General features: G+C 37.1%; 1 long non-coding RNA gene across 1 annotated transcript in view; it reads right to left on the bottom strand.

The window, feature by feature from the left end:
- The window catches only part of LOC108734034, an 82,277-nt gene that overhangs the window by 13,250 nt on the left and 50,181 nt on the right, over positions 1 to 18,846 (bottom strand). Inside the window, exon 2 of the long non-coding RNA XR_003232392.1 lies at positions 17,931 to 17,975. This is a non-coding gene — a long non-coding RNA (uncharacterized LOC108734034). The remainder of the gene's footprint in view (positions 1 to 17,930; positions 17,976 to 18,846) is intronic.

The following is an 18,846-nucleotide window of genomic DNA, read 5'->3' as shown; positions in this document are numbered from 1 at the left end:
ATCAAATCAATTCACATTCAACAACAATTCAATTATCAACCAATATTCAATATACAATAAAATAGTAAGTGTACATAGTGTATTATATTGTACAAAATAAACCAAACAAACCAAAAAAGTGATTTATTCATCAACAAGATCCGAAAGAATATATGGGGCAGTGAGCGAATACTGCAACCACCGAACATCTATAGTGAGTAAAAGTAGCCAATTCTGGTAGCTCCCGCTCTATTCTAGTTAGTAAGTTAAAAGAAGAAAGTAAATACGATACTTTTACTACAGACTATGCCAATTTTTTACGTTTCAACTATACTAAACAACTATTTCTATAATTGAAAACTTCTAATATAGAGAAAGAAATATTGCAAATTTTCCAATGATTCGGCCTTCTAATTTTAACAAACAAATAAAAACAATTCTGATTTCCCTTTTAGTTTAATTTCGTGAAAACAAAGAACAATGATTGAAAAACTTTCGTACCTCTTATATTTCTTTCCGTGTATTTAAAGGAGTAACTACAAACAATTCCCGTGAACATTAGGAAAAGCTTCGGGATGGACTTGTATGTAAGAAAATAGCGCTAGGTAATAAAAAATAATCGAGAGGAAAATTTTTATACGATTTAGTATAGATGTATGTGCATCTATTCTACATAAGAAAGTTTGTGCCCTTTTGTTTTCGTACCAACGTACCACCCTAAAACTTCAGCAGATTGTTTACGATCATTTGTTCGATTACCGCTCGCAATACGCTTTTCAATATTCTGCGCGACGAAAATAATGGATCGTTTTCGTGAAGTTTCGTTTAACATGAATTTTTATGAGACCGGTTGCGTACGACTTCCATATTGGACCGCTATTTTCCCTGTTTTTATTTTGTCTGTGAAATGATGTGGGATGACGATCAATAAATATGTTAACGAAGAAACACCTCTCAATCAAAATTTTTAAATTGCATTTATTGGACTTATATATATATTACTTTATTATTCACGCAGGGTATAATATGAAATGAAAAGATAACTGAAGGTATTTGCAAGAATTTTCCTATAAGTATACTTCGTTTAGTTTCTGTAGCGATGTGGCCTTCAGTTTGACCGGCGCAAAGTAGAAAAGAATAGCACTAGGCCAGAAAAGAAAGGAGACAACTCTTAATCGGCGAGGAGCGTATAATCCTTACAGTACTGCACGGAAAAATTGACCATTTTATCCACTACAATTGCATTGCTCAAATGTGCTGTTATTGGTACCAATTACTACTGAAAATATCAACGAGATGTTTATTTATATTTGAAGACATAATAAAGGCTTTAACGCTTGTTTTCGACTCGCACTACTATTCATGATTGAACAAAACTTTTGCCAGGTACTGTATGAAAAAGTATGTTTAATGAACGAGAGTCGAGAGTGTAATGAGCTTTTTTCTGCCTACCTACGATTTTGCCAGCGCGCATCCAAGACATTGAAAGGGCCACATCGGTAGAGAAAGTAAATGAAGTATACCTACCACGTTGTATTTTCTAAAGGGTAGTCTTTAATGTTTACATGGAACAGAATATCCTTAGATTCTGTTCCGAACTCCACAGTACCGTATAAGATTGCGCACAATTTTCCAAGTAAGCAAATTAAATTTAATTAAACAGACGCCGTGTGTTGTTGACTTGAGATATTAGGAATAAAAGTTACTTTGGACGCCCTTTGTGTCAAAAGTCGATAAACGCAGTCGGCGCTTCGCATCAAGTTATATATATCGTGTTTCGTTGGGGTGTAACGGTTTTGCACATCTGTCGGGTTGTATCGGAATTTAGTGTTTGACGAGTTGTTGGAGGGCTCAAAAGCTCAAGCGAGGCTACCTGGCGCGACAGACAGACAGGGCGAGGATCGAGAGGAGATTCCCTCTACGCATCACCGAAAATTTTTGCTCCGCCGCTTTGAACATGATACGAACCAAAAGTTGTATTTATTCGCAACGACAGATCATTGTCAGCAAGCGAATTCGGTGGCAAACACGTCGTATCAGTTCTTTGATTCGATACAAAATTGCCATGCTTAGAAATAAAGAGTTTTGCATAAGGAAAATCGAATCATTTCGTAAAATGATCCGAAAAACCGTAATGCTATACGTATGAAATTTGATCATTCGTTTCATTTTACGACGAAAAGACTTGTTCAGAAATAATTTTTTAAAAATTTAGTTCTTAGACGCGTGAAACAGAGGTTCAAAGTTCACGTTGTGAAGAAGTTCTCGTAAGCAATTTATCGAAACCACAAACAGTTTCGAAAGAATTAGTCTTATTAGTAACAAGATTTCCTTCAATAATGAAAAATCAAGCAGCTTTAAACAAAATGGAAAACAAATAAATAAGAAATATTAGTATGTACGGCTAGACTTCATACCTATAAAAACTGAAGAGGTCGCAAATTTTCGATACGTTTAGGCTAAAAGATAACTCCGGATAGAAAAGGAAAAGGAAAAAAAAAGCCGTAGATTAGACTACTGTTAGGAATAATTAATAGATATTGTGGGAACATCCAGTTTCCTGAAAATGGAAATCCGTGTGAACAAAGTCGTCACATTGAATTTGTCATTTAACAAAGTTCTAGATAAAAAACATAAATAAGAAATACAATTCAACCGTTTGGAACGTAATTGTTGTTTTCTTTTATTTTAATAATAATGTTCTGTGTTTTTGCAATAGCAATTACTACAACAATGACAAATGACATAGCTGTTAAATAATTTCCACAGCATCATTCGGTAGGCAAATTCCCAAAAATAAACAAGCAAATTTCAAGTTGGGTTTTTTGTCTTTTATTCTTTCTAGAGGAGCGCAACCGATCAGTTAAGCGAAGGAACAAAAACAAAGAGTAATTAAGTAGTAACAGTTGTACAGTTGTTTTTGTATTATCGGAAATGATTCGAGTTGGTTATTCCTTTAAACAATTTATTCTCACCAACGAAATCCACGTGAGTGTATCCTAAAATAACGAGCAAATTGATTTCGTCAACATCATCATAACGTCATCAGTCCTACGACTGGTTGGACACGCATCTTCACTTCTTCCTGTCCTGAACTTGAACAACCCACATCCTTAACTAATTGCGAACAGTAATCTAATGTAGGTCTGCCTCTACTGCTCTTAACTCCTGTTTCTACCTCTAATATGTCTCTGACTAAACCTTCTTGCTTGAGAAGGTGTCTTACCGAGCTATCTCGCCTATTTCTTATTGTCTTCCGTAGAGTCTCCTGTTCTCCTATTCTTTTTAATATCTCTTCATTTCTAACCTTCTCTATCCACAGTATCCTCATCATTCGCCTATAACACCACATTTCGAACGCTTCTAACCTTTTCCGCAGCGCCTACCATCTATATTTCGCATCCGTACAGCGCCGCGATCCAAACATACACCTTTAACAATCTGTTTCGAATTTCTAAATTAACCGTTCGCGAGCATAGAAGTGACTTCTTTTTATTGAATGCGACTCGACCCTGTGCTATCCTCTGCTTTATTTCCCTACTACTCCTTCCGTCCTGACTTATCTGACTTCCTACATACCTAAAATCAGCCACTTCTCTTAATTTCGTTTCCTATCTTTATATTCGCTCTTTCCCTACTTTTTCTTCCCTTGCACGCCAGTATTTTTGTTTTACTTGGATTTGATTGGATTGGATTTGGTCAACTAATGAAAAAATTAATAATCTGAAAAAGTTTTGTTAGAGTTTAACAAATTTTATCTTTTAAAAACCATTCAGTACTAACGACTTGAAATCAGTTATTTACTATTTTATAGTTACTTGTAGTACCTACATAGACGTTCGTTCTCACGATGGTCATACGACCTGATCAAATATGCTTACAAGAAAGAGGTGGAATCAATCCAGCGGACGGTTCAAGGAATGTCGTCAATAACCGGGACCAATTGATAGCCCCGCCATTTGCTTGTTATATGTGTCATAACTCTGATTGTTGTTATTAAAATTAATTTTGTTTTTGACAGCAGTAGGACCGCTTTATCGTCACGCTTTGCAATTGCTAGTTACGATCATATACATATTTACATGCATTACTAACGTAGGAGAATTACTGACTCATCAACACCAAATCAGAAATTTACAATGGAATAGAAACAAAGTTAAGTTATTTATTTCAATATTATTTTAATGCAATTATGAGTTTTACAATTCATTTTTAATGATTAGTGTTAATGTTTTAACCCTTTCAAAATTTATTATTTGGATACCTTTATTTTGTGGTGATGATTCTGAAAATCCCTAAGCAAACGAAAAAGGTTAATGCTACTGTTTAGTTCTGACTTTTGTTTAAAAGGAAAGTTACAGATACGTGTAACATTTAATATCTTCAACTTCATTTTATTAAGGTAAATAACAGTCCATCATAAAGTACCTATACAACTCGCGATGCTTTTAATTCAGCGCCCTTTCGAGGTTGTGGTTTTAACTAACATAACCGTAATTATAACTTTGTTTCGACTACAGTTTTATGAACATTAATACCAGCCATATAACATTTACTAGAGTATATTGTAAACACCATTAAAACAAGACGGTTTGGGGATACCGAAGAGTATCATGTAGATTCAACTGTAAGCAAAAATATTTGTAACAAGGGTTAGCAGATTTTGTTTTCGAGGAATTATGGAAAATACGATTTTACTAATAGAACCCGTCGTCGGTGGAGCAAGTGTTACGTTCTTATATTTTAATTTTTCCGGCATTTTCCTGATGTATATGCGACCCACAGTACACTCGAATTTAATCGTTATAACATATCATTACAGTATATGCAACCGACTACACCTTTATACTGGCCTACTTTTGCCTGTTGTTCATTTTCATGTCAAATACATTAAATTTGGTGGATATCCAATCTAAGTCCAAGATCCTTGAATCTTTTAATTAGACATTTTAATGATCAGCTAGTTCCAGAACGTTTTACTATCAAATAATTTTCAATAATTTTAAACAAAAATATTCTCTCACTTCAATATAAAATTCGCTTGTAGCTATAACAATGATAAAACAAAAACAATTAATACATGTCATTTAGGTTGTTCTAAAAGTAACTATAGGCGTAGGTTGTCGACAGGATAAAAAATGGGCCACAAACCCCTAATTTCGGATAAAGGTATCCCTTCACCAGATGGCAATCGTTGTTGAACAAATATTAGTTTTCTTAATTAGCCGAAAACTGCCGCAAAAGGTTGCGGCGCCCATTAACCGTTTATTAGAAATTCTGAAAAGGGTGAGAGGGAGAGAGACGCGTATAGATACAGCTAATTGTTACCTGTATCTGGCATCTGCTGAATCCGACGGAAAATAATAAGACAGTTATTCAATTAAGTTGCGCCCAAAGGATGTCTTTTAGGCTTCCATTTTTCAAATAAAACTTATTAGCAACGAAATTATGAATACCGTTAAGTGTTTACGAGTCCCAAAACAGAAACTTTCGACTTCATAATTTTCACATAATTAAATTATTACACCTAAAGGTTATTCAGAGTCTCACTTAGCCTGATCACATAAAGGATAATAACTGTTTGCCGTGAAATCACGAGCAGTATTTTCCCCAAAATGTTGGTTTTAACGGAGCGAATGAAACTCGATATAAAATGAATTATAGTACAGTCGAAATAAGAAGGCAAAGTCCTCAATAAATAATGCACACTAAAGGCATATCGTTTTTCTCGTTCTTACAAACGGAAGATATCCTGTCTTTACTCTCTAAATACGTTTCCCCCACAGCTGCGTCGAGGCCTGCACCTACGTTTCATAAGAATCAATCGAATAGAATGAGATGATCGACAACATGCTTGTCTTGCCATTTGTACAGTACATTTGTAGGTACAGACAACAAGACAAGCATGTTGTCGATCGTCTCATTCTATTCGATTGATTCTTATGAAACGTAGGTGCAGGCCTCGACGCAGCTGTGGAGGAGGTGTGTTTAGAGAGTAAAGACAGGATATCTTCCGTTTGTAAGAACGAGAAAAACGATATGCCTTTAGTGTGCATTATTTATTGGGGACTTTGCCTTCTTATTTCGACTATACTATATTAAGTATGAAATAACGGATTACAACTACAGCCACAACGAAGAAAATATGAATTAAAAACGCAAGTTAACAAGAAGATGGACAAAATGTAACTCTAAATTATGTAACAAAATAAAAAAATTCTTCTGGTGCCACCACCAATACCTGGTATGAAACAAAAGAATACGAACCAGAAGTCAATAAGGGGAAAATCCCAAAAAGGTATGACTCTGCCTCGAGCTATAAAATTCCCGTAATCTGCATACAGTTGAAGAGCATCAATCATAAAATTAACAAAGTTGGTTGTCGTCGAAGAACCTGGACATTGGGACCAAATTGTGTACAAAAGAACATTCAAAAGATATTATCTCTTGTATGCATTTGAAATTATGGAAATTTTCAATATAATAACATAAAGTAGGTTAAATAATGATAAGCAAATCTCTCTAACAACTAAAAAAAAATATTAAAATTAAACTAAAACAGATGAGAACACTATGAGTATTTAACCTTACGTAAGTATTGTATTAGGTCTCATCATCACGCTATAACCAGCAATGGGAGTATTGAACTTAAACGGTCTTTTAAACTTGTTGGTCTTCATCAGCACGCCACATATATGCAGTAATGAGGAGGATGATTAGAGATTAATATCACGCATTGTAGCAAAGTCATCTGTACATTTGGTGTGGCAAGCGTTCAAAAGCATTAAGTGGACGTAGAAGCATAATCGCGTTTGTTTGCAAAGCAAAATGGAAAATATAATAAGTAGAAGATACTTCTGGACATACTAGAGTGTCCGTTGGAAATATTACAGTGTCTGTCCATCCAGATTCACGGACGAGCGTTTATCGTCGTGTGCAATCCAAGTAAGGCAAGTGATTTACAGAGGTGGGTGGTCCGTGTAATTGAATGTTTGGTTTCGTACGGCATGGCTGGCCTGTATTAAACCCGATAATTACGGGTTTGTGCATACTTGCTCGTACGTAGCTGGAAACATGTAGACTCTAAATTACATGTATATTACCAAAGTCGCCCTTAAATTAAAATATTACTCCTCCAGAAGAGGTGCACTTACTCAAGAGACGACGGACTCTAAATCACCTGCTCCGCGAACCTTATTAATTTCCATGCCAACAAGTTGTCTAAGACGACGACGACGAAAAAAGATTACCGACCATCATCGTATGGTTGAGAAAAGTCGACGGCCTATCACCTGCCGGTTAACCATGAATTAATGTCATACCCCGATCGCGAAATAATGCAATCTTTTACAATTTAAACATGCACAACAGGGTGTTTCAATTTTTTTTAATTTGACCGCTCGAATTCTTCGTACCACTCATTAACAGTGTTCATATACCAAAAACCACCAGAATCGGTTAATATTCAGAGGTTGCGTTGACCAATTTACTGGCTGCCTTTAACACCGTTTACAGGTATTCTGTTGGAGCTGTCCTTGGTGTGCTGATGAGGTCCAAATCGCAGTCTACCTCTGATTGTTTCAACAGATCACTAACCAAGAGATTTCTCTCTCTCTTAGGTATGCGTGCCCGTCAAGTACAGGGCTTATGGTTGGGACGTTAAAAATTGTCATAGTTTATTTACTTTCTTCTTTCAACTTACTAACTAGACTAGAGCGCCTACTTTCACTCACGACAGACGTCATATAGGGAATATTGTAAACATAGAAAAGAGATGTCAGGTAGGAATTGCAGCGAATACTAATAAAGAAAAAGCAATAACATTACACCAATGATATGTAATCGGACTTTAAAGAAAGTTCAACATTCTCAAGAAACAAAGACGATTGTTTAAGTATAAATTCCAACCAGGCAGTTATAAAGCCGACTCTGATATTTGCATACCTAAGCAACCTCTAACCGCTGCAACGCTTACTGTTATTCGGCTATCTTTTTTTCACTTTGTCTGTACTACTCATGAAGCCATTTCCTAGCTTAACAAGAGCGTGTTTAAAATGAAGCAAATAACTACATCCCAAGTGGACACACGAAAGAAGATCCGTCAAATTCTTTCCCTGAGTTTTAAGAGAATAATAAAAAAATATCCAAAATGATTTATTAAACTCATTCTCAATACTTCTTCCTTATTCCAATTCGTTAATATTCCCAACTATCGTCATAATTGTCTAACTGATTAACCCTTTAATTACTTAAATGTGAACTAATGCAAAGAGGACAGTCCAAGGACGATATGATAATCCGGGATGGATTGTTTTTTTCCATTTTGTACACGCGCATAGCGTAAATGAATGAAGCTGTTGGAGGAGTGAATTCTGCCCGGTCTGGTAAAATAATAATTATAAACCACATCGTGTCCGATCGTTTGTTTGACAGGAACGATTCTCATGTCATGAGCAGTTATCTCGTTCATTGTTTCGGAATCTCGAGACGCCATCAATTAGCCTCAGTGCTTATTATGTCTGTTTCTTCAGACAATAATGACGATACAGATATTTAGAGCGCCGCATCCAGGCACTACCCAACTTGTCAACGCGAATACTCTGTAGTAATTAGATGCTCTGGTGGTCTTAATGGCGCTCACCATTTTTCAAACCTAATTTTTTTGGCAAGCAAAACAAAAAACCGAATCTCTGGTATCATTTTTCTTTATAGACACCAGAAGATAATGACTTCCTGAACCAAATGCGTTATTCAAATAATTATCTTGTCGAACACTATAAAATACTGCAGTTGGCAGTGAATATGTGCAGATGGCGATAGTATTGTAGCGAGCACGAGTGTGTTTGTGTGCGATCGGGTACACGTGTGTGTGAATGACTTATCGCCGCGGGCGCCTTTCTTCATTTGCGTCGTATTTGTAAATGTGTGTGACGTACCTGCGTTCTGGGAAAGCAGTTAAACAGTTCAAAGAAAAAAGAATCTATCCGGATGTTTCAAGAAGGCTCCCGAAAGTAAGCAAAATAGTATTTAAAGGAAAAGACGATCGCCGAGAAGAGTAGAAATAAATTGGCCGTTGCAGAAGTGAATCCAGAAATAAATTGAGAGTGATAGCAGTGAAATAGATAGCGCAGTGAATAGTGATATATTAATAATTAACGTAAATAATTTATCAGTTTTAGAAGTTAATTTTGTTAAATCCACGAACATTACAGTATCTACCACCAGTTACTTAATATCACTCAACTTCCTAAATGTTTCATAGTATCAAAGGTTACGAAAATGAGACAACTCCCCGTCTGATAGAGCCCGACAAATGATCCCGTATTCCCCTTACGTATTTTTTGTAAAAATTTTAAAATTACGGGTTATTCAGGAATTTTATAGTTTTTAGACTTTTCTAGACGTTTATAGACCTTTTTTATGAATAAGGATTGACAAAAAAATTACGAGGGTGGATTGATAAGTTTCCGGCCTAACCAAGAGATGACGCCACTAGGCCTACCTTGAGGTGACATTCTATAGTACCATCCTTGGATAGCTTGTAGCTATAGTTTCAGCCCGATCTCCTTGCTAGTGTAGGTTTGACAGCACGCTGAACAAGACGCCTCTGTGGTTTTCGTAAAAATGGAAAAGCAGGAAAATCGTGCTGTCATCAAATACTTTTATTTGAAGGGGTTAACGCCGAAGGAAATTAAAAAAGAGATGGACTCAACACTGGGGACATCCTCCCCGTCATATTCAACCGTTAAGCAGTGGGTTTCCGAGTTTAAAAAGGGTCGTGTGAGCACCTCTGATGGGCCTCGCTCAGGACGCCCCGTTGAGGTCACAACTCCAGATATGATCGAAAAAATTCATCAAATAGTGCTGGGAGACCGCAGATTGAAAGTGCGTGAGATAGCTGAGACCTGTAAGATGTCATATGAACGTGTGCAACATATTTTGCACCAACATTTGCATATGGAAAAGCTCTGTGCAAGATGGGTGCCGCGTTTGCTAACAGTCGACCAAAAATTGATTCGAAAAAACATTTCTACCGCAAATTTGTCATTGTATAAGCGTAATCCAAGCGAATTTTTGCGTCGATTCGTAACCGTTGACGAAACGTGGGTCCACCACTACACTCCTGAAACCAAAGAACAGTCTAAACAGTGGATTGGACCAGGGGAACCAACTCCAAAGAAGGCAAAAACAATTTTTTCGGCGAACAAGGTTATGGCTACTGTTTTTTGGGATGCAAGAGGTATTATATACATTGATTACCTTGCAAAGGGTAATACTATCACTGGTCAATACTACGCAGACTTATTGCAACGTTTGAGCCACGAGGTGAAAATTAAACGACCTCATCTGGCGAAGAAAAAAATCTTGTTTCATCACGATAACGCACCAGCGCACACGTCAATCGTTGCGACGGCTAAAATCAACGATCTAAAGTTTGAATTGATGCCGCACCCTCCTTACTCTCCAGACCTAGCCCCGAGTGACTATTTTCTGTTCCCTAATCTCAAAAAATGGCTTGGCGGTAAGAGATTTGCGGACAATGAAGAAGTAATCGAAGCTGTAAATGGTTATTTTGAGGAGCTTGACGAATCAGTCTATAGAGATGGCATTAATAGACTGGAACACCGCTATGAGAAATGTATCAGCCTTGGAGGAGATTATGTTGAGAAATAAAAAAAAAAAATTTTTAAAAACCTTGTTTTTCTTGGTCAGGCCGGAAACTTATCAATCCACCCTCGTATGTACGGGGCTGTAAATGTTCAAGATGCTTTTTATAGTTTGTCCTTTTTTTATTTATTTTTTTATTATAAACACCTAAATATATCAAAACTTACGATTTAATATTAATAAGTTTTAATTTCTCGTCCACCTCTAAAATTTCGATTACTGTTGAAGACCATAACCTGTTCTTATTTCCTTGTTCAATACTTTTTTTTTAAATAAGTTTGGAGGTGTATTGAATATTCTCAAGCATGCTAACTGCATTATTCGACTTTTATAATTGTTATTGTTCTATAAATCGATTACTTGTCCCATATCGATGAGATTCAATGGGCAGTTTAGAGGAAAATTGCGTTTTAAATTTTTCCGCGGTCCGTTCGAAAATCAATTACGCTCTACCGATATTAAGAGGAGCATTAAGATGGCAAATCTGAATGGTCAGTGCAATTATGCCTGTCGTCGCATCAGAAATAATAGTATCGTGCGTCGAAATTGTAGTCATTAGCGAGGCGGGGCCGACAATGGCACTACAACACGGACTTTTATGTAACAGAATGTAAAAAACTTATTCAGAAGGTGATCTGAGATTAGTCTGAAAAACAATAGGGCGAGGGTTCATTGCGCTGTTAATTACAATCACGATTTATTAAATCTATAATGTTCATCCTCCCGATCCACCGGATTCGCACCACAGTGTGCGTCGGACCGACTGTATGTTCACTAGCTTGAGCCACTGAGCATGAAAGTTTTTTTTTTAAGAAGACCCCTAAAATATCACACACAAACAAGATTAGGATAATTTTAAGTTGCATCAAGATCCGCACTGTGTCTTCATGATCCGCTAACTAGAAAATTAGCTCGAAAAATTTGTTACGGAATGGAGGATTGTTGCCTGCTAGCGAGGCACCATACAAGCTGTAATTAAGGAGCTCATCGATAACAGTTAATGAAGGCTTATAGTTTGCTAATAAAGGTTTCAGCTTGCATACGGGACGCGAAAAAAATCAGATTTTTATATCTTTTGTTTCACAACGACAGTTTGTTTTACCTTCCAACTCGTCTAGGAGGCCTAGTACGGCCTATAATATAATATAATCTATCGTATACCCAATGCATTAAATATAGTCACTAACATTTACAAACTGTAGAGATTAAGGTTTAAAACAAGTGGAATATTTGGTAAATCTATTGACGAAACAGGGAAAATGGTTCAAAGTTCCAAACGGTACAGAGTCACTCTCACCCTGACAGAGCAACAAATATTCCGTTAAATCAATGGTATTAACGTTTTTCTTAAGTTAAACTGTACTGTTCGCAAAGAGTTTGAGAAAACGCGCCGTTCTTTCCAAGATCAACAACAGAGATCCATGAATCCTCCACCACAATAGCACTTGCACTCATATTACTCATATTACACAACAAATATTCCAAAAGTTTCAGGGACACCTAATACCTCTTCTGGTTCTTTTATATCATAAAGAGACTCATTTTGAGAGCACCGCAAAATGAGTCAAAATCCTGTGATAATGACAGCCCCATACAGAAAATTGTTTCAAACAAAATTCTTGTTGGAGTCGACATACTTTTTCCCAAAGGGATTATTCGGAAGATGACGGCATATTGGATCTTAAATATAACGTAGCTAATTTCGTATTTTCTGAAACATTTCATGTAAGTTCAACTTATCGTTATCATTACTTCTTAGTTTAGTTCGTAAGCACTATTTGGTTGACGTAAAGGCAATTCTCCCAGCAATTTTCTAGTAAGTATGTATCTACATCCAGTCCTTTTGTTTTTGTTTTTAGGATTATGACTGCCGTTCGTAATAGACACTTCCCGCAGTTCACCAGCATCCATTGGACGTTACGACAAAATAACACTCATAGAGAAAATATGACGCGCAACGCCTGTTTCCCAGTCATTATCAAGCCGTTGCCTGAACAGTGAGCAGTTTTTGCGACGCATCTCGCGAACGGTAAATGACTTAATAAGTGTCTTCTTTCCGGTGTTGATGACGCAGACGGGCGGCCCCCCTGGGGGTGGTTTGTCGTCCATTATCTCGGATTTAACGCGCTCCTTCCTCGCTGTGGCTGAGATCATGTTCGTTGGTGCCGCAGCGCAAATGGTCTGGATAATCTCAAGCATAATTATGAACAACTTCTACACCGCAACGGATCTTGACCGCAAAACAACTTTGTAAACACCAGATTCCACTGTTATTCCGATATCCATAATTTAGTAACTCTAGCGAACTTGATAAGGCTGTAATAGTTCGATCAATAAGGAAAAGGAGAGTCAGGATGTTCGGACACCTTCGAAGACAAGAAGAGTTTCTTAGAGATATACAGGAAGCAGAATCAAGTGTAAAGAAGGCCTCAAGAGGGCCTACATTAAATATCTACCTAGTTGAGAATGTGGGATATTCCAGATTGGTTCAGGATAGAAATGAGCGTATTCAAATTCATTCCATACTATAAAATGTGTCCCACAAACTGCCACAGTAATTGTTTAATTGATTAGTATGGAACATCGCCTTCCTAATTTGACTCAGATATTATACTGCGATATAGTCCACATGGTAGACATTTTGGTTAGAATATATAATAGCCTCGAGGATAAATTCATTCATTAAACCGTTATCAAAACTAGAGAACTACGATATTTCAGAATCAGTCAAAGAAGCTGACAAAACGACCGAGAGTTGAAGTAATTGCAGTCTTCCGGTGTTTTTAAACTTTTAATTTCAATTATAATCGCTCCGGGAGAATTCATTTTCGAAGTTCAATTACGCCGATTTCTTACGATCGATTCGGAACCGACAGCAAGTCGTTCTTCGTAAAGCGGCGATATTTAAGGCAAGTTTCGATCGCGAAAATATTTCCGTTGGGAGTGATCTCGTCGTCTTTTTTCTTATTTACTTACAAATAGCGTCGTGCCCCGAGCCAGCGGTGGCGCCAAAGAGAGATATTAGACAGTTTATCAATGGGAGGAATGTGAAGTTACTCGGAAACATCCTTTGTAAAAAGGTTCTTCTAGGAAATTGCAGTTTACACGCATCACTTGCCGCTGCTTATCGAGTCCCGAACTTTCAAGAGAGACGACAATACTTCATGTTCTGTGCTACTGTTTGTACAGGAGGATCTAGATACGCAATTCAAATTTCAATTTCGTTCACGAACGATTAAGTTACCGGTACGAGATTGTTGCTACATTTTATTTGTATTTGTGCAACTATTGAAGAGTGTCAACAGCAAATACATATCTCAGTTTACATTTTAACTATAAATAATCAGCTTTAGCAGACAAATACCTTAGATAACTGCCAAGAAACCCTAGTAAAACTTACTATTTTTTCATATTTCACGAGATCTAGCAGACTTTAGATTTATTTCTATAAAAGACATCTCAGCCGACGTTCTAAACGGTACCTTGATCGTCAAAAAATGCCTTAATCGTAGTTCTAAACGACGCCTGAACGGGTGCCCCAAAGGTCACCTCAATCGGCGTACTTAATGGCACCACATTCGGTATTCTGAGTTACACTTCAATCAGCATTCTAAATGATACCTTAATCGGCGCTCTAAAAGGCACCTCAACTGGCGTTCTAAATATTAACTCAACCGGCATTTCTAGAAGACACCTCAACTGAGTTCTCAATGGTATCTTAATAGTCAAAAAATGACTTAATCGTAGTTCTAAACGACGCCTCAACGGGTGCCCCAAAGGTCATCCCAATAAACGCCCTTAAAGGCACCTCCATTCGGTATTCTACGTTGCATCTCAATCAGTGTTTTAAATGACACCTCAATCTGCGCTCTAAAAGACACCTCAAGCGGCGTTCTAAATGCCCCTTCAACGAGCGTTTTAAATGCCACTTCGTAAGACTCTCTAAAAGACACCTCAACAGACGTTCTAAATGTCACTTCATAAGACGCTCTAAACGACACCTCAAATGTCGTTCTAAATTTCACTTCAATTCGCGCTCTAAAAGTCACCTCAAGCGGCGTTCTAAATGCCCCTTCAATTGGCGCTCTAAAAGACACTTCAACCAGCGTTTTAAATGCCACTTCGTAAAACCCTCTAAAAGACACATCAACAGGCGTTCTAAATGTCACTTCATAAGACGCTCCAAAAGACACCTTAACTGGCGTTCTAAATTCCACTTCATTCCGCGCACTAAAAGACACATCAACAGGCGCTCTAAATGTCACTTCATGAGACGCTCTAAACGACACCTCAGCCGGCGTTCTAAATGCCACTTCAATCAGCGCTCTAAAAGACACCTCAACCGGCGTTCTAAATGCCACTTCAATAAGGGGCTCTAAAAGACACCTCAACTGGCGCTCCATACGGTACCTTAATCGTTGTTGCAATCTACCTCAATATGCATTCTAAACAAAACTTCAATCGCGCCGTAATAAATGAAGCTTCTATCGGTGTGCGTTCTAAACACACCTTAATCGACGCTCCAAAAGACACCTTAATCGGCGCTTCAAATGACACCTTAATCAGCACTCTTAACGACACCTCAATCAGCATTCTAAACAATTTCTCAACCGTTTTACGCGCTCCCGAGTTAGACTGCACAAAAATGGATACCCCTATATATCTGTCGTTTCGTAAACCACCCACTATTTCTTCAAAGACTGTGTATGTAGAATATTTTAGATGTATAAGCCATCTGTATGCCTGTAGCAGTCAATTACTATGGGTATCGTTACTGAGGAATTGATTCCGTTATGGAGTTCGTTGCGTCTAAAACTTTGACGTCGTCATCAAACGGAAGGAACATACAGATATCTTGATGTCAATAAAAAATAAAATATAAAAATTCTACTACTACTGAGGGCTAAATAATGCCTTGAAGGTCGCTCAGTTAATCCAACTTTTTGATCTTTTATGGGTATTTTAACTAAAGGAAGTTTTACAACCTCAGGGAAAATACTAAACAGTAACTATGTTTTTTTAAATTATACCTAAATAGTTTGCGTTACTAGGTATTTATGAAACTTTTTTCGGGTCTTTATTTAAAGAAAACTTGGTCGTACTCTTTTTTTACGTGATCGCCGCGATAACAATCTTTCGCGTGGCTCATTAGGCCCGGAAAAAGATTAACAATTGATGCAATCACTTACGACACCAGAATGAAGATCAATCAGTTGTTGTCGGAGGTGAAACTTTTTTCTTGTGCGTGTAATAATACGTTTGTGTACAGACAAACATACATACATACGCATATACAAACAATGTCGTACCCGCGGCCACCTGCAAAGAGCCGTGACCCGTCAGATGGCGCAATAATATTAACTTTCGGTTTTCATCTGATTCCGCGTCAAGATAAGTAATCAGAGAGGGTCGACCGAAAACGTTACGTTTAAGCATTACTGAGGATGACAACAAAAAATGCTCTTGCGTGATCACTGATATTCGTAAATACCGTTCTAGAAAATAGAAAATGTATATAGGCGCGCACCTAAGGGGATGTTACTGGGTTGGACATGACCATACGACACACATGTATAGGTACATGGATCGGTATTTCAAAGGAAGTCTATAACTAAACAATGGCTGAACCGATTTGGCTGAAAATTGGACAGGAGGTAGCTTACAACCAGGAGACGGACATAGGATACTTTTTATCCCTTTACCGGTGGGGGGATGAGTGGTGAAGAGGAGTTGCAATGTTTAAATGGAACATATATTATTTGTGGTTAGATTGACTTGAAACTTGGTCTTAATGGTCTCTAATTTAATTTCTGAAAGACCTATCTCGACATTATAAAAAATTCAACCTCCAAAGGGGGGAGGGATAAAAAAGTGTTGCAATTTTTATTTGGGACATACTTTATTTGTGGTTGAGTTTACTTGAAACTGTGTATATATGCTGTCTGATATTATCAATCAAACGAAAAGAGGTTGCAAAGTTTCCATGGGGTATATTTTATTTGTACTCGGATTTACTCGAAGGTTGTTCGTTGTTGAAATTAAGCAAATACGTGTTTTGGAAATTTTTAGAAATCAACCCTTAAGGATGAAATGTTGCTGCTGTGTTTGTGTTTGAAATCTAAGATGGCGACATTACATAAAATTAAAACGTTGTAAGGGTGAATTGGGAGTTAAAAGGTTTTGACTTGACTTGGTCTTACTGGTATAAAGGCCGTCCAGGACCAAGATTTTGTATAAGTCTCTATGTTTACCGTTTTTTAGTCTTGAACCTAATACACAGCTGAATTTCGGCATCACTTACGGTATGGAATGCAGCAATTAAAACAATAAATAGATCAAAAACAGTCTCGCTCCATAGTCACACAAGTCACAAAACCTATTCACTATGGACACGTGTTTCGCCCACTTCTATTATTTAGCAGTACTAGCCGAGTTTAGAATTTATGCCGGAGGGTCAAGGTTAGGTGCATGTGTCGGACGATTTTTTTTTCAATATATATTCAATACACGCGTACGTACAATACAAATACTTTCTTTGTAATTTGGTTCTGGGCGTCCGTCGTCCCTTTGGATATGTGGCGGCCAACTTTTCAGCTGAGCAGCCACGGCAATCATTAGTCTGTTTGGTTTAACGAACGAAACGATTAACGGTAACCGGTTACAAAGACAAATATCTCTTTGTTCAAAAATAATGAGAGCCTTCAACAGTACATGTTCAAAGTAACTGGACGCCTTTCAACGGACGCAGGAAAAAAACAAAAAGACACAAGACCCAAAACTAAATAATTTTTAATGTTTAGCAGTGAGTGTTTTTCATCAACATAATTGCAGGCTATCTATCACCGGAAGACACGCGCCATTTTCTTTTGTTTTAATTCTATAGGTCCTTTCAAGGAAATAGTTGTACAGAAAAATATGAAAAACAAGGTGTGCGATGTCTTGAGACACCCTACCTATTCGATAAACATTAATTATAAATATTGGTCAACGTATTTTGTAAAAAAAAAGAAAACTAATAAGGATTCCATAAGCGCTACACCCTAACGATATTTGGAAATTGAAATTTTAGGGCTACTAACAGGTTAGTTTCCAAATCTTCTTAACATGACTCCTATTAGATATATTCAACAGATGGTAGACTAATCGAACCTACCGTGGTAGCTTTCTCTCTCTTTATTCCTGCAAGTAGTAAGTAAGAGGGAGAGAGATGTCCACTAACATATCCCACTTGATAATTCAAAAAAACGTTCAGTATGGGAAAGCAAAAGTTAAAATTCACTTACCCATGGCGGTGATTTCCTGTCTAAGTCCGAAACGAAGGCCCATTCCTGAAAAAAAAAGAAATCAAATCAATCATAATGTAAGTATATTAATAATTACTGCTTTAGTAATTTTCCCCTTTGATATGAATCAACAAAAGGAATCTGACGGCGTCACCACATTCGAGAAATTCATAGGTATTGTTAAAAGACATTTTCAACTCTCATTCACAAAACACCATCTGTATATTGTACTTTTTTAATTGAAAAGTTCAAAACGTTTCTAATCATTATAATTCCACAAATTGTCCCTTCATTTCGACAGTTTCAACTTAAAACCCATTTTAATACCTACCCTAACCGATTGATTGATTATATCGAAACGCATTTTAGTATTCCCCGTGTAACTTCTGTACATTTGATCATCACGCATTGACAAAAACTGATAAGGCTTTTCCAAACTTGTGGTCACACATAATTGATGAAAAAGTGGTTGCGGAGAGGCTTCATGAATTATTTCGACGATATTTCTGCAAGAAGTCATTTATTACAAAATGAGATCGAGAATCTTTGATCCCAAGGGCGATGGTTCATGCGGTTACAAATCTTAGTTAGGTCTTCCCAAGTAACAATGACTAATCGCTACTCTGGTGATACTTATCGCTAGATTATTCTACATCTTTAACCCTCTTTTCTAAATAAAGTAAAACTCTTATGTCATTTCAACGAATTATTTATTAAAATCTTCACCTGAAGAAATTGAAGTACTTACAGTGTAAACTGTTTATAACGTCATTCGATTTAACGACAAACTCCTTAAAACGCCGAAATTGCTTGACTTTGGTTGGTTTACATTGTTTTCTATACAATATTACACTCTATATAGCGTCACGCTCACTCTATTTAACGACAACAATGCGGCATTATAAATCATTGAGCA

The sequence above is a fragment of the Agrilus planipennis genome, unplaced genomic scaffold (assembly GCF_000699045.2).
Source record: "Agrilus planipennis isolate EAB-ADULT unplaced genomic scaffold, Apla_2.0 scaffold8, whole genome shotgun sequence".
NCBI classification, from domain to species: Eukaryota; Metazoa; Arthropoda; class Insecta; order Coleoptera; family Buprestidae; genus Agrilus; species Agrilus planipennis.
This window is presented reverse-complemented; position numbering and strand designations above follow the sequence as displayed.